The sequence below is a fragment of the Taudactylus pleione genome, unplaced genomic scaffold, assembly GCF_031769625.1.
Source record: "Taudactylus pleione unplaced genomic scaffold, aTauple2 ptg000326l, whole genome shotgun sequence".
Classification (NCBI taxonomy): Eukaryota; Metazoa; Chordata; class Amphibia; order Anura; family Myobatrachidae; genus Taudactylus; species Taudactylus pleione.
The window spans coordinates 8,655,096-8,672,926 of record NW_028284727.1 but is presented as its reverse complement, the minus strand read 5'-3'; the positions used below and the strand labels follow the sequence as shown (position 1 = coordinate 8,672,926).

The following is a 17,831-nucleotide window of genomic DNA, read 5'->3' as shown; positions in this document are numbered from 1 at the left end:
TGTGCCCCATATGCAGTGCCCCAATAGTGGTGCCCCTTATGCAGTGCCCCAGTAGTGGCAGTGCCACTTATGCAGTGCCCACAGTGGTAGTGCCCCTTATGCAGAGCCCACAGTAGAGGTGCCCCTTATGCAGTGCCCCCAGGAGTGGTGCCCCTTATGCAGTGTCCCCAGGAGTGGTGCCCTTTATGCAGTGCCCACAGTGGTAGAGCCCCTTATGCAGTTCCCTCAGTGGTAGTGCCCCCAGAAGTGGTGCCCCTTATACAATACCCCCGTATTAGTGCCACTTATACAGTGCCCCCAGTAGTAGTGTCCATTATGCAGTGCCCACAGTGGCAGTGCCCCTTATTCAGAGCCCACAGTAGTTGTGCCCCTTATGCAGTGCGCCCAGTAGTAGTGCCCCTTATGCAGTGCCCCCAGGAGTGGTGTGCCTTATGCAGTGCCCCCGGAGTGGTGTGCCCTCTGTAGTAATGCCCATGTAGTAATTCTCCCTGTAGTAGTGTCCCCAATAGTAATTCTCCCTGTAGTAGTGCCCCCAATAGTAATGGCCCCAGTAGTATAGTAGTACCCCCAGTCGTAATGCTCCCTGTAGTAATACCCCCAATAGTAATGCTCCCTGTATTAGTGCCCTCAATAGCAATGCTCCCTGTAGTAGATTTGATGCAACTGTGCATCAGCCCCTTTATGTTCAGCCTGCGCTCCATTCCCATGTGGGTCTATAGTTCAAAAATCTAATGACAGTTTGATTAAATTGGCATGAGTGCACCAGTTGAGAAAAGCATTAGTTATTTTTTTTTTAAATAGAAGCCTCACCTATTGTATGCACTAATGCACTATAGCATAGCTACATATATGAGGCAGCCACATCCTACTTTATTATTTGTTTAATTACTTTTAGTTTTATTGCTATTCTTTCTGACATAGCTCCTAATATTAGATGAAGATGTTCCTTTTAATTTAATTTGAAGTTTTACAATTTCCTTTCATTCCCACAGTCCATTCCACCTAAGTAATTACAAAAGTATAATTATTTTAATTTGCAATTTGATCAAGATTTATTGAATACACCATTAAATACCGTGCTGAGTTTCTAGGTCAGCTTTTGCTGGAAGAAAGCTAATTAAGAGATTATCTTACATCTTTAAACCACTCACGACAAGTATAGAATGATGTTGGTGGGTAAAAGTTAGACTCAAAAGCCCAGTGTTATTTTTTTTTTGTACTAATGTATAATTTTAGTATATTAAGAATATAGTATACTTATTGCTCATTTTTTTGTAGTTTCTAAGTAATTGGGTTTATATATGTTTAGCTATTAGCAATATTGTAAGTATTATTCCAGTTAAATACTGTTCTTTATCGACTGATTAATGTGCACCACACAAATCTATGTAAACAAATAGTTACAGTAGAATCTACAATTTATAAAGAGGCAGAGCAGCGGCTTCCACTCTGCTAATTGCAGCCTTGACTGCCAGTCCCAGGGGGAGAAAATACTTCCCTCTGGGGCTGCCTGTCCTGTGTGTGACTGGAAGGTAGTACTTCCAATGGGAAGCCACTATGAGTCACAGTGTAGCCAGTGCAGTTACAGACTGCAACTGGCTCAATAAAGTGGCAGATTTTACTGAGGGGGCCGCAGCCCTGCAACCCCTAGGAAAAATCTGCCACCATTTAGGAGCCATGGGAATGTCTTGCCTCAGTTTTGCAATTTTCACTAGGCACAGTCTTTGATCATCTAGAAATCTGTCATATCCTGCATATGGGTAGATAGAAGAGATGAGTGGTTCGGAAATTGGAGAAATCCAACAGAATCAAACTTAAGGTTGCCGAGTAGCTTGATTCTGCTCACAAAAATGTAACCTTGTCACAAGTCAAAACATCATCTTGGAAATCATGTGTTTTCAATCACATAATCCAATCCTGAAGTGAAGCAGGTTAAAATTACATTTTCTCAAAAGTATCTCTGCTCACATTTTATTGAACACACAAAAGGGCACTTTGAGTGCGCTATTCTGCCATTTTGACTTGGAATGTGTAGGCATAGGACCTCCATCTTTATACACAGTCACTTGGATTTGCGAAACTGCCATTGACTGCAGCGTTTGGATATTTTCACACAGCATACAATTCACAGGTGCGGTAGTATTAGCATACATCTCTGAAACAGGCCCAATGGCCAGGAAGTAAAACAAGATGAAGATGACTGTCTACAGGACTATTTATAAAAAGGTGTCATTAGTGCACCTAGTTGACTCCGATGCAGGTTGCTGATCTGTTTCTGTCACTCACCCTCTACCATATTACTTGCTCTACTGGTTAATATCCCATTGTCTGCTTTTATTTACTGAAGAGTATAACTACTGTATGTGAAATTTTGAACTCAGCATTTAGTTAAAAATGTTTGCATACAAAATGGAGATGACTTCATATATTACTGTATATTGGTTTGCAAATCTATTTTTCATCTGCATGTTAACATGCTATATTGTACAGTAGTGTACAGAAATGTATTTATATACTGATTAGGCCAAATCAGAAATGCATGATAATTGCTTTCAGATGTATAAAACAAACTTATATATAAGAAAATTAGTTAATGGTTATTAGAAGTAGTTGTAGTTCTGCGACAATTTAAAGCATGAGGCTGTAGTGCAAATGTTTTATATAGAGATGTTCATGAACCCCCGTGTATGGTTTTGGTAAATTCACCCTCGAATATTATGGTTTTAATTTTGCCAAAACCACCCTCAAGTGTTTTGATTCTGTTTTGGATTTCTTTAAAATTTATAAAAATAGATAAAACCATTTAAATTGGACTTGTTTACAAGCAATCCAAAACCATAGATTTGGTTTTTAAATCAAAATTCTGAACTTACAGCAGACCCGAGCCGGGACTCGGTTCTACTCAGAACCCCAAAAGTGATCCGAGCTAGGACTTGATTCGACTCAGAACCCCAAAGTTCACGTGTGTTCATTTTTCAGGAAAAACAAACCTCACATCTCTAGTTTTACACATCTTGTCACATAAACCCATAGATTTGATGAATCTTAACAGCCCGTTAGATATAGGCTTATGCTAGACTCATGTATTGGTGGTTTTTGCCGAAGATCCAGGCAAGGGGAGTTGGATGCAGGTTGTAGCCCTCTATCAGGATTCTCTAATGGCGTGTAGCAGATATAAGCAACAGGAGCAGATATTAAACCGCAGTGTGGATGATGGATGGTTAAGCAGACAGAAGCCGGTAACCAGGGCAGGCAATGGAGTATAAAAAGGTTAAAGCAGTTGGAGGTTAGAGGCAAGCCAAAATTGGTTCATTTTTAACAGGGTCAGAAGGAAGCCGAGGTCAGAATCCTGATAATCACTGGTTAACTAAGGGCCTGATTCACAGATGTACACAATGGCGAAGTTTATGCAGAATTAGATATTTTTTTATATTACACATGTGTAAAAGTTGCACTGTGCATGCACTGCTGTTGTCTTGCGATTTTGCATGTACAGAGAACCCATTCGCGAAGTAAGTGACAGGTAGGTAGCATTTGGGAAGGTAATGGGGGGTGGTTAGAAAAACGCTGGTGTGTCTTACCGTTTAAATGCCGTTACATGGTCGCACATAAATTATCCATTGCCATCTGATATGCAGCATGCAAGCTCTCTGTGCATCAGAAGAGCCGTTGTATTTGTGACTGGTCAGACCTTCCGCAAGGGCTGCATGGTTGGTTGATGTGCATTGATGTTACAGATATTTACACTGGTACATGATGTCAGATGCAAATGAGAAGGTAGCAGAGAGCACCCCTATGCTCTGGTAAGCTTTGGAACTATTAGCATATTTTTGCAGCTGTGGTCTGTGTGAATTTGCAGCTGAGATCACATAAGACATACATATTTATTTAGAAAAAAAGAGAAAAGCAGAGTTTTTAATTTGGTGCACTTAGGATCAATATTAAATTAGTATCCTGTCAAATGATAATTAAAATGTAATCAAACTTTATTAATTCCATCTTTAAAATAATGTGTTCAACAAGTGGGCGAAATATTGATTAAAAGAATAGATAGTGCATAAAGTTTTTTTACAATTTTAGAAAATTTTTATTTAAAATTCCCTTTTTGCCACTGATCACTTTATATAGTTTCACTACTGATTTCCATTATGCATGGTTGCTGTGCAGGTTGTTGGTCTTGAGAAAGGTCCCTGCAAAAACCGAAACATTGACCATTCATGACTGTTTGACGCAATAATAAAAACGCTAAATATACCTTTCACTATTTGAAAACAAGCCTGGTGAGTGCGCTCTTTTTCTCAAATTATTTGTAATGGCTCCTTTTTGGATTAAAAACCCTGAGTGTGGCACCCCAGCAAGGATGTGAATATATAAGTGAGCGTTGCTCTATTCCTGATATATATATATATATAGGCAGGAAGGCCACAGAGCCACAAGACAGAGGCAATACTTACCACTTGATTGCCTGGGTGTAGGCTGGTTGTCAGGTCCAGTCCAGGTATTGAAGTGTGCTGGGATTCCCAACCAAGCTATCCACACCACCTGTGAGCTGGGTTTAAGGCTTTGCTGGAAGCAAAGCACAGTGCTCTTGATGCCGGCCAAGCTGACCAGGCGGTAGGCCAGGGGTGTTGGTTAGGATTAGTGTGCCAGGAGCTGGATGGTCCACAGATATTGTGTATGCTGTCTGTAAGCCAGAGTGGAAAACCTGACTTGATGTTGGCTGTGAAGTGTCTGCTAAGCTGAAGTGAATAAATGGTCCACTGTACTAATGGATGTGACATTATATATATATATATATATATATATATATATATACCAGTTGAAGTACCCAGTGTTGCCCAGGTTTAAATTTTCAAGTTATTAAATTTTATTATGTGATGTCATCCAAATCCATCCAGTAGAAAGCCTTGATCAGGCTCAATGGGTCAAAGTTCTGCCCGGGGCACTCTGCTGTGAGGTCTGACTGGGAACTAAACCACTCCACTAGGCATCCCAGACCAATTGCCACCCCACTTTTAAGTTTTCATCCAAATCCAAATCCATCCAGTGGAAGGCCCAGAACAGGCTGCTAGGGTCAAAGTTTTTCCCAACATACACCAACAGCAGATCTGGCCAGGACTTCAACCCCCTAGTAGGTCTTCAGGGATCCAGTGTAACCACTCTGTAAAGATTTTGTCCAAATTATGTGATTTTGTCCAAATCCAGCCAGTGGAAGGCCCAGAACAGGCTCCCTGGGTCAAAGTTCTGCCTGGCGCACTCTGCCATAAGGTCCGGGCTTATTATTCCAAGCATGATTCTATTTGGGTCACATGTTCTGAACTTCCTATGGATCACAGACCTCTAGTATAAAGTCTGTTACTAACTATGCCTCATTGTCTGTGCAATGTTACTTTCAGGTCTTCCTTGGACTCCTGTCAGATCCCTGCTGTGCCTGGTGTATGCTGTGGACCTCGCTACATTCCTGCTTGTGTTCCAGTTCAAGTTATGATACAGGTTATCAGCTGCACTACAGAGCTCAGCATTGCCATTGTCTTTCCATTGTTATCCTGCTCTATTATTGCTTTTCCATTCTATGCTACACTATTTGGTTTACTTGTTATTATTGACTCATACGGACACTGGAGTTACTTCTTCTATAGTTGTCAACTGCACCGTTACAGTCTATCCTCATCAGAACCCCATCACATCACAGGGCTCAACGCTGCTCCAGACCTTCATCCTACTGCATGGCTCAACCCTGCTCTGGACCTTCATTATGCCACAGGGCTCAACCCTGCTCCGGACCTTCATCGCATTGCAGGCCTCAACCCCGTTCCGGACACTCATCACGTCTCTGGGCTCAACCCAGTTCCGGACCCTCATCGCGTCTCAAGGCTCAACCCTGTTCCGAATCTTCATTATGTCTCAGGGCTTTAGCCAGTTCTGGACCTCCATCACGATACAGGGCTCAACCCTGTTATTGACCTCCATTCTATCCTGAGGCCCTAGCTTCATGTCTGACTGGGTTTCACCTCACACAAGTTCAGTGTGTACTTTGAACTTTGTTTCTCACATGGGCATACCCCAGCACCTGTTAGTGCATGTCATGAACTTTGTGTTATTGAGATTTAATGTGGAACTTTGCCTTACAGTTTTGGTTCTTGAATAAATTCTATTTACTTTTATTTTGTGCTAGTGATATTTAATGAAAAGGTCATTCCTAAAACCACCTCAGTTCATACTACCTAGTAAGCCTGACTCTTCCCAGGAGTCTCAAGTGTCTGTAGCCGTGCCAACTACACCTTATAGGAAAAAATATAGCTTCCACAATGAACATGAAGAGACAGAATCCCCCAGTTTTAGAAATACGAGGAAAATATTTTCTACACTCCAGAGATTAGACTTCAACAGTGATACAGACCAAAATTTATCTCCAGGCACAGACCACCTCGTACACAATCCAAGAAAAACCTTCTTCAAAGAAACAACAAGAATAGCATCTCCCATGAAAAGATGAGCAAGAGATGATACGGAAAGTGGGGCGGCAGGAGGGATAAGCTACGAAAGAAGAAACCTGCAATAAACCTATGGAAAAAGGTATTTTCAACTTATCTAAGCACATTTTGACACAACCAGAAATGTTCTTATTGAGCAAAGGTCTCAAGTTTGCTCCAAAAAACAGCATGAATAAATTCCAAACTTTCATCGACCTTAATACATTTGTGAGATATCTAACACTGAAATGCCATTATGAGCAATTTAATACAAGAGATTCTAAGTCAGGTCTCAAGCCCAAGTCTAAGTTTTAACCACTTGAATCTAAAGGAAGTCACCTAAACATATTTTACAATTTAGTTAAAAAGGACCTATGTGAAGAAGACCCACAACCCATCAGGGAACAATATTTGAAGAATAGGGAAAAGGAAGCACTAAAAAATTTGTAAATAAATCATGAAATTATTATAAAACAAGCAGACTATGGGGGGGGGACTAGTGATCATGGACCAGTCATATCTTAAGGAAGAAAGTAGACTCATTGGTGACACAGATTTGTATATAACACTGGAGAATGACCCTTTAGAGGATTGCATTGATGAACTGAGGACACAAATCCACAAATCAACCACAGAACCACTAGGAAGACCCATTATTGCGCGGATTGACTCTTTATCAGCACACACGTCAGAATATGTGGATTTTTTTTACATAAAAATGTGATAGAGCTTCAATCTTATTTCAAGGATACAAGTGTACTGCAGAGCATGGAAAATATCACATGGAGAGATTCATATATATATATATATATATATATATGTGGGCAACCATCAACATACAGTCTCTCTACACAAGAACATGTAAAAGGAATTAATGCATGTAAAGAATTTTTAAAAATGTACCCATCCATTAGCACACCCTGTAAGGATGTTTTATGTGATTTAATGTCTTTATTTAGAACCACATTTATTTTAAGTTTTTAGATACTATTTATTGCCAAATATGTGGTACAGCAAAGGGGACTACATTTGCCCCCAGCTTCGCTAATTTGTTTATGGGATTCTGGGAGGAAAATGTAATTTACAACAATAACCCATATAAAAGTAACATTATCTTTTACAAAAGATATATAGACAATATTTTAATAATATTGGAAGGAACTGAAGATGTTTTTAAGTCATTACTAACTTACATAGCTGCCAACAATTTGAACTTGAAATACATGTCTAAATTGAATACCTCCTTCATGGAATTTCTGTATCTAATTTTAATTGGTAAGGGTTACAAAATTATCAAAAGAAACTCCTTCAAGGAGTTCGACACTAATAGCCTCCTGCACTATAAGAATGGTCAACTAAAGAGATGGAAAGACAAAATACCATATTCCCAGTTCCATAGAATATAACTCAACAGCATTACTAATGACACTTGTGAAGAACAGATGCAGGTCTATACCCAAAGATTCAAGGCCAAAGAATACCCGGAAAGTTTGTTGTGTAAAGCAGTTAATAGAGCAAAACAGTCTGAGAGAGCTACCCTGTTGAAATATAAAGACAAGAACAAACAAAGAAATGAACTGATCCCTTTCATTACCACCTGCAATGGTCATGAGAATAAGATAAGGAGTACTCTCATGAAACATTGGTATAACCTCCTTATGGATCCTGTGCTAAAAGAAATCCTTCCCCTAAAACCTTCAATTGTGTATAAAAAAATTTGAGCCTGAAAGATATCTTGTCACCAAGTATGACCAGAAAAATTAATTAATTAGGAAGTGGACTATTATCAAGATGTCTAGGTTGCTACAAATGCAGCAAATGCAAAATACATTATGTAGGTATGTACACCCACAGAGAAGAACATTCACTAACTCTGAGGGAACTAAAGAATATAAAATAAAACAGAACATGTATTGCAACTCTACATCCATTATCTCTTTACTTGAATGCTCCTGCGGTACTAAATATGTTAGACAAACTAAGAGAATTCTCCAGCTAAGAATACAAGAGCACATAAGAAACATCAAGAATAAAGTAGAGGGCCATTCTGTTTCACTAAACTTTATGTTGCATCACAACTTGGATCTGTATGAACTTACATTCAAAGCGATTGAGCAAGTAACTATGGGAGAAAGAGAAGGTGACCTGCCGAAAAAATTAGCGCAGCGCGAGATGTACTGGATATTCAAACTAAGAACTATATCTCCATCAGGATTCAATGACAGCTATGAAATAGCACCTTTCCTATGAACTTCATCCCAGTAGCTATGGGGAGGGACAGACAGGTTGACCATAGTATGTGCATTAAACAAAATAAGAAGGATTCATTAAATGAGTGCACAATGCCCTGCAAGCATAATGACTAAAACTAAACCTTTATTCTTAATATTAATAACCACCCAAATGGTATATTAAAACACAGCAAAATAAAAAACAAAAATTATAATAGAAACAAATGTTAAAAATACTTATTGGTGCTCAGTTCTCAAATGTCTCACATTCATATTCTAAATAGTATTTATATTGTGTATGGTTCAATAACAGATGCAGAGTAAATGTACAGTTTATGATCACTTGATATTATTATGATATATATTTTCATCCCCTAGGGACTTAATTCTATATAATTCTTTATAGAGACACTATACTAATTATAGAGAAATATTCAGTGTTATTAGGGTAGTCCTGCATATATAGGAGTCTTTGTGTGACCCACTATTCCCATTTCCCCTGTCCCCGATATTTTGATTGACCGGAGTATGTGTATTGACAATAAATCTACAGTCATACCCTCAAATAAACTCCCAACCTTGTCAGATCTTCAAAGCTAAGCTTTGCTAGGCCCGGTTAGTACTTTGATGGGAGACCTCCTGGGAATACTGGGTACTGTAGTTGCATGCCTAAAGATACACATACCTATACGAACATCTAGATCCATGCAAAACAGATGTACGAAGAAATATTGTATAATGACATAATATCAAATATATCCACATCTTTCCAGTAGAAAAGAAAACATCTGAAGAAAGGGATATTCCCAATTGGTTAACATGTTATAAAGTACCCTGAGATTTGGAGACCATAAGAAGGAGATGCAAGAGAGATCAACACATGTTCCTTCAACCCATTTATCGGAAGACGACGTCAATATACTGATTCTTATCTATTTTTCAACATGACTTTAAAAAATATTAATTATTTGTAAGGGGGCAAATTTATCCACCAGTAGTTTTGAACTGAAGGTCCAGAAAAGGAGCTCACCTAGGAAATGCACTATATCTATAACTAATGTTACATCACATTTCCTTACCACGCCTTGCAATATATCCAGAATAACAAGTGGTGTTGACATTTGTACTAATTAAATCATATTTGAATATAGTTTTATATATGGTCCCATGTTGATGTGCTATATTTTAGTGGGCCTTGAATTGATGCTTCTTCAAGTGCTTTGCATTAGTGAGATTTGGATCACGTTGCATATCATAACAATTAGTTGTTTATTTCTCACTACTCACTGTAACCTAGATAATATCTAAAAGAGGTTGTTACAATTCATATGAAGCATGCTGATTAACATTTTGCTATATGTCTGCAGTTTTCTCCTTTTACACCAATAGACACACAACATAACAATATTCACTTATATTAATATTATATAGTTCCTATATGTATAAAATACTATACTCTATTATGAGACCGTACCTATTAGTCCAGATGTGAATGCATAAAGAAATAAGAACCAACAAAAATATATATTGCTACTTTTTATTTCAATCAGATTTTAGACAACGATAAAGATGCCATTACATGGACTAAGAACAATGGGGAAGAAGGACACATCCCTGTCTGTGATTGGTTATAATGTTATATACCATTACTTAAACAGTTCATCTACATGCCATCCACTTCATATACTACGATCTGCAGCCCCCAGAGGGCACAGCTGAACACTGGTAGTCCCAGGCGGAAGTGACGGGCACAAATGTTTTTGGAAAGGGTGAAAGTTACCTCATGCCGGAAATCATCTGACAATGGTCGGAAGTAACGCACATGAACATACAAAGTATGGTGGAAGTGACGCGCACAACCGCCCACAGAGAGGGTGGAAGTTACCACAGTCCATTCATTCTAGGACAATTTCAGTTGTATCAAATATTTTTATGCAACTGAGATTTTAATAGCAGGCTTGTGTGTTTAACTACCATAGCACTTCTTTCTTTCTTTATTTTTTTATATATTTTTCATTATTTATTTATATTTATTGTAAATATTTTTTTTTATTTAAATACACTTTTTTATTTAATTACACATTTTTTTCTTTATCTAAATACACATTTTACACAAGCTCTGGGCATTGTTTTGATTAAACAATTTCCTAACCACAGGAAGTGACATCACAAATTACAACCAGTTTGTCCCTGCTGGTGGGATATAAGTATCAGATAACCCCAGTGGAGCCACATCTCTTTGAAGAAGTCTAAAAGCTAGGCGTGCTGTCGATGGTGAGTGACAACACGCCCCCTTTGGTGGGCGTGCCGGGGGCGTGGCTGCCAGATGGAGGCGTTCCCATGGGAACGCCTACCGTCTGAAGCCGGCCCCACTGACATCAGTAATGATGTCAGTGGGAGTGATTTTGGCTCTGATAGAGCCAAAATCACTCCTGGGATTGCGGCAGCGATACCCTACCGACCATCGCGACCATCTTTTTGGCCGCTCGCATATGCTGTGGGTGGTCACCCACAGCTCTGCGAGTGGCCAGGAGGCCGCTCCATTTTCAGGTAGGAGGGCACTGATTCAGAGCGAGCGCTCTGGTCAGAGCGTTCAGCTCTGAATCAGGCCCTCAGCACTTTGTTTTTATCTTTGCATTTTTTATGAAAATATTTTATAAAATGCTTTGAGTATTAAGCTGCCAGTATTTTTAAAGTTATTTTGCTGTGATTTGTTTTTGTCTTTACATGAAATAAATGTATTATTAACTTTGCAAATTCTTGCATTGTTGTTGTTATTGATGAACTATAAAGTAATTTTAAATTTGCATAGGCTGTTTACATGCACCCACATCAGCTGATTTATGTGATACATTAAACATTTTATTAGAAGGTCTTTGACACTAGTAACCTCATTTTGGGCACACTTTATTGCACAGGCACTTGATGCACTTTACATACTTGGCTTGCTTCTCACTTGAAGGCAATTACTGTATATCTTACTCAGCATTTTCAGATTGTAGACATCTCTCTAGCACTGACACTTAAAATATCATGCACAAGATACCTTATTGAACATAAGGTTATTCTTATATTATATTGATTTTAGTGTTTGGCGCTGGTTATCAAGTCCACTGTTCACTATATATATATATATATATATATATATATATACACAGTATATTATATTATTGATGAACTAGGGTAAAGTAGCTTGTTAGTGGGGTCAGTGGTACAGTACCTAAATGCATAATAAGGGTCCCCATGCAGCTTTAATAAATGCATAATAAGGGTCCACATGCAGCTTTCAAATTAAATTAAACAAATTATGCTTTACTGTCAGCATATAGGGACAAAATAATAAATGACCTAACACCATGCAGGGCTATATCTCACTTCTTGCCCCCTCTCATTAATGGGCAGCTAGTCTGCAAACATAATACAGTCTCAGTCCTTATAGGTTGAGACACTAGCCTCCTGGCTTGGCTTGGCTGCCACAACTTCACAAAACACAGTCAGAGATTTTGTCCAGACCTGCCACCTACAGGTCTGGACACGGCCTCCTGGCCTCCCACTACCATGATTTGGCACACTGGGGTCTATAGCTGCCACAGTCCCACTTTAACTCTCCACAGGCAGCCTGACTGGCTTTCATAACCCCACCTGGGCTATAACCACACACTTGTCTGCCTCAGTCCTCCTTGAACTGACTCCACTGGGCAGCCCTTAGGTCCGGTCACACTCCCTGTGTGAGCAGATCCATCCATTCCCACACAGAATCCATATCTGGAGCAGCTCTTCTTTGGTCTCTGTAATATCAAAGTCTCTAAACTTAACCTTAACAGTAACCCTAATGCTAACCCTTTGGGTCACTAAGGCTAACACTAAACAATAAGCATAGACCTAATGATAACCATAATCCTAACATTCATTATTGTGGTTTTGGGCGGCAGTGTGTTTTACTATATTAAAAGTTGACAGATATGGCAGTACTGTGTACTGTACACAGCTATTTATCAAATACAATATACAAAACTTGGCCTAACTGTAAAAAGTGAATTCAAAATAAACCATATTTGGTTGCCTATTCATTAACAAATCTGACAGCACTGTGCAATATATGTATCTGATTTATTGCGATTTGCAGCTGAGTGTGTGCACAAACTGTACATTCTGGAGGTAGTGGGACTGATGCAGAGTTAAACGCAAACACAAACACAAAATTGCAAACGCATTGCATGCACTGAAAAAGAGTGCCTATATTCCCTCCATACAGAGGTGTATGCATCTCTGGAACGGGCCGCCTCTAGCATAACCCTTAAATTCATAGTCATCATCATTATCAGTGCACACTTACGTCATCCCTAACCGTGAGGCCACAGGCTGCAAGATTTAAGGCTGAAGCTGAGAACCAGAGCGGCCTGCAAAAGAGCTATACCCCCTGGCCTAGCTCAGGGCATGGTAGGCAGCCTTGGGCCACCATCACTTACTTATAATCCTTCCTGCAATTTTACCATTAAGCAGTGATGCTGAGCACATGACCAATGCTATTTTGTTATTAAGCCAAAAGTGCCAGTGATATAGTCCACTTAAACCTGTAGGGTATTATTTTTTTTGTGTAAACCGAAGCACACCCTGGTATAGGTGGAACTGTATTAATCCCTCATCCTTTCCTTTCAGATGCTTCCTTCCACACACAAGTAGGAGGAATATTGTGTTGCATGAATAACATCCAGCTAAGGCCTCGACAACCGGACAGTGAGGTAAACACCCTTCTGGGAACCCCGCAAGTTGGTCTACTTTACATCACCTCCAAACTTACTGAAACTCTGTTAGAGAGGGACTGAGTAATTGTCCCAGCATTAGGCTATGGGCTTTTCCAGTGGACAACCCTGCCATGACTCCTCGACCAACATGCAATGCAAAAACATGCAGATGACCCTATCTTTATTAATTTAAATTTGTTGTGCACAGAACATAGCATTTTAAAATCTGTACTAAATACCTATTAACTTACACATAATTATATAGATTGCAAATAGTTTTACATTTATGACAAGGAAAAAACACTACTTCATTCATTTATGAATATCTAAAGTTTGGAGGTGACTTAACTATTGTGTATTTCCACTTTCTTGAATGACTGTTACCCAGCATTATGCAAATTCTAACATTACATGATATTATACATAATATTACATTGAAATAAATAAAGACATGTAGTATTTTAAGTATTTTAAGTACAGAATAATCTGCTATAACTATTGTAAAAATAAAATGTAAATTTCATGTTTTGTAGATTGTGTTTGTGGTATCATTGTGGCTAGCCTTTTTTTTACTCACTCCTTTATCTTCAATTCCAAAATGTAAGTTATAGAAAATACTATTAACATTTTTTGTTATATTATAGCTACATATTTCTGTGAAAAAACTTATAACATCTGATGTGTCAGCATACATAGAGTAGAATTAAAAAATAATGTTGTATTCACAAAAAAAAACATACAAAATAATGCCCTAATAAAATAAGTAAGATTGATACTGTTTTGCATAAAAAGGAAATTGTAATATACAAAACAATCACTAGATGGCACTATTGCTACTTAAATGTTAGTAGTATTTGCACAGTTTTGTCAAAGTAAACTAGATTTGAAAGTAAAGACAGATTAATAAGCAACCATGTGCACATTGTACAGTATAAGAGCCATATATGAAACCTAGCATTAGGTTCCTGCCAAATCTTCAGGTCATAAAACTGTATTTCCGGCAGAAAAATTTGTTCTGAGAAAATACTTTGTGGGATGATGGACAAGCCTAGGCCATTTTGGAGTGTAAAGTAAAAAAGAGAAAGTGTCTCTCTCTCTCTCTCTATGCGAATTATAATACAACTAATGGTGCATACAGCAATGCAATATCGTTGGCTGATCATCCTGCACCCTCCCTGGTGTACTGGATAATCGATATCGAACATCCAGCACACCACCAACTCACCGACAACTATAGCAACCCGCGATCAACAATCACGGGACCCTATAGTAACCTGCTCGATATTGAGCAAGTTGAGTGGCATGCACGGGCGATGGATGATATCACTATCGTCCATACATGGCTGCGCATCACTGGTAGATGGTGAGTTGGTAGGGATCATTTAAATGACCAATTTGAACGATAACGTTAACAATAACGTTATCGTTCAAATCACTCATTTATATCGCTACGTGTGTATGCATCATAACAGTGAGTATCACAAAAATATGTATAAAATAATTTACACAAAATGTGTGTATTATATTGACTGCAGCTTCAAACCCAGTATAGGGAATACAATTAACCCACCAAATAAGAAATGTAAATTAATAGAATAGAAAATGAAGCGCTGTTAATTACTATATCTAATAAATCTTAAATATATAGATAAAAATGCAGACAAAAGCTGTTACAATGTATTTATAAGAGAGAGTGTCCATATTTAGTCATGGCTTAGATCATTTTTGCAAATTAACTTTTACACTTGGGGCCGAATTTACTCCCAGGTTACTTTATTGTAATAAAGGAAAGTTGGATAGAGTTTTCCAATATTAATTTCTCAGAATCTAAGCCATGGCTGAATATGGACACTCTCCTTTATAAATATATTGTATTGGCTAAGGAGAAACAAAAAGATACTGTTATTTTCATTTGGGGATTGAGATTATTAACCATCCATGGAACAACTGCCAAAAGCATGGCTAAGGAGGATATTACTCTCCCTAACTAAACAAGGACTTTACCTTTAGATGTTTATTTGCTGTTGAAATTGGTTGCTATATCTATTTTATCTGCACTTTTATCTATATTTTTAAGATTCATAAAATGTGTGCCTGACCTTGGCAGGACAGGTGCAATGATGCACAGGCCTATGTGTTTCTATGTAGCAGCTGTGTGAAAATATGCACATGTTGCAGCCACTGGGACTTGTACTGAGATGCGCACCTGTGTTGTCTCAGATCTGTACGAGGATGCAATCATTGGTCGATCACTGAACTTCTGAATAACCCTATGGTTACTCAGAATGGCCGTTGGATCTAAGATGCCAATATCTTAGCAACTGTGAACGGGATAGCAGTCACAGGCTGAGAAACAGACTGAAAACAGTCGCAAAACACCTCTGCTAGAGTCACCACTTAGCCGTAACTTCCTGCATATAGGCCCTCATTCACAGGCGGTCGGAGGATGCAAGCGGTCGCTCGGAAACTGGGCGGCCACTTGCATCCTGACCGCCCGCCTCTGTTTCAGTCGTTAGGCTGTGGGTTTACACCCACAGCTCTAACGACCGCTAGGGTAGGGTCTCACTTGTCGTAAGCCCCGGAGAGCTTCTGATGTCAGTGGGGCCTCCCCCAAACGGCAGGAGTTCCAGTGGGAATGCCTCCGTTTGGGCTGCCAACCCCCCGGCCCGTCTTCCAAATGGGGCGAGCTGTCAATCGACATCGACAGCTCGCCCCCTTTGGAAAGAGACCCGCTACGACCAGCGCTGTTGGTCGTAGCGGGTCTCACGCATGCGCACAGAGGAGCCAGCTCCCTCGTGCGCATGCGCACTGGAAAAACATCGAGGCGGCCGTGCGGTCATAGACCGTACGGCCGCCTCTGAATGAAGCCCATAGTCCCTACCTGTCAATTACTTTGTGAATAAATCCTCACTGCACACTTCATCACATGATCATTGCAGTGTAACATATGCATGCGCATTATAAGGAGAGATATGCGCTGACCCCCGTGTTTTGGTTTTTATTTTGGATCTGAATCTACCCTGATTTTGGATTTGGATTGGTTTTGCCAAAACCTCATCTCCATGTTTTGTTTTCGTGTTTTGGTTTTGGATCTGGATTTTTTCTTAACAAAATATAAAAATAGCTAAAATCACATAAAATGGGCCTGTTTTGGTTTCTACAGTATAATTAACCCCAATAACATTTATTTCCAGTAATTTCCAATCAATTTTGACCACCTCACAATATTATTTGCTTCATCTAGTTAAGGCCAAAAGGTTGCATCCAGCTAGCTGGCTGACTAAGCTAAGTGACACAGTGGGCGGCACTAACATGTGGCAGTTCAGTTTCTAATTTCCAACATGGATACAGTGTGTTATACAGTGTGGGTTGGATACACCAATAGTGCACTTACTGTGACAGCAGTGTCAGCAGAGTGGGGTTGGTGATGGTGTCCTCAGTACATGGAATGGCAGTGCTGCGGTGCTGGCAGTGTCCTCAGTGAAGGGTACTGGTGATGTCAGCAGTGCGGTGGACCAACGGTGTCTTTAGTGCAAGTTTGCTGGCTGTGTCGGCAGTGCGGGGGTGCCAGCAGTGTCTTTAGTACAGGTTTGCTGGCTGTGTCGGCAGTGCGGGGGTGCCAGCGGTGTCTTAGTGCAGGTTTTCTGGCTGTGCCGGCAGTTCAGGGGTGTCAGCGGTGTCCTCATTGCAGGTTTGCTGACTGTGTTGGCAGTGCAGGGGTGCCAGCGGTGTCCTCATTGCAGGTTAGCTGACTGTCGGCAGTGCAGGGGTGTTCTCAATGCAGGGTGTCGGGAGAGCAGGGGTGCCACCAGTGTCCTCAGTGCAGGTTTGCTGACTGTGTCGGCAGTGCATGGGTGCTGGTGGTGTCCTCAGTGTGGGAGTGTTGGCAGTGTCGGCAGTGTTGGGGTCGCTGACGTTGTCCATCAGTACGTTGGGCAGCAGTGCAGGAGTGTCGGCAGTGGTGGTGTCGGCAGTGGAGGATGCTGCCAGTGGGGGTGCCGGCAGTGTCGGCAGCAGGGGGTGCCAGCGGTGTCAGGCGGCGGGTGATGGCGGGCGCCATCTTATTTTTCTTGATTGTGCTGTTTTCAATGGGCTTAACGCTGATTGGCTGAGAGCCGTGACAGACGGCTCTCTAAGCCAATCAGCGTTAAGCCCGCTCAAAACAAAACCTCGCGACTCGACAGAGGGGTCACAAGGTTTTGCCTCAGGTCAGGGGCCCGGGGCAGGCATCGCTCAGATCGCCCCGGATCCCTGAAATTCGGGTGGGTTCGGATCTCTGAGATCCCAACCCGCTCATCTCTAATTATAAGTATAAAAAACATTGGCCAACTGCCTAAAGTCAGCATTGCGTCTATCTCTGACCCTATAGCCATATATTTTCT

At 40.2% G+C, this 17,831-nt stretch overlaps 1 protein-coding gene across 1 annotated transcript in view; it reads right to left on the bottom strand.

The window, feature by feature from the left end:
• LOC148509478 (uncharacterized) overlaps window positions 1-17,831 on the bottom strand; it is a 621,587-nt gene that overhangs the window by 254,294 nt on the left and 349,462 nt on the right. The window lies entirely within an intron of this gene.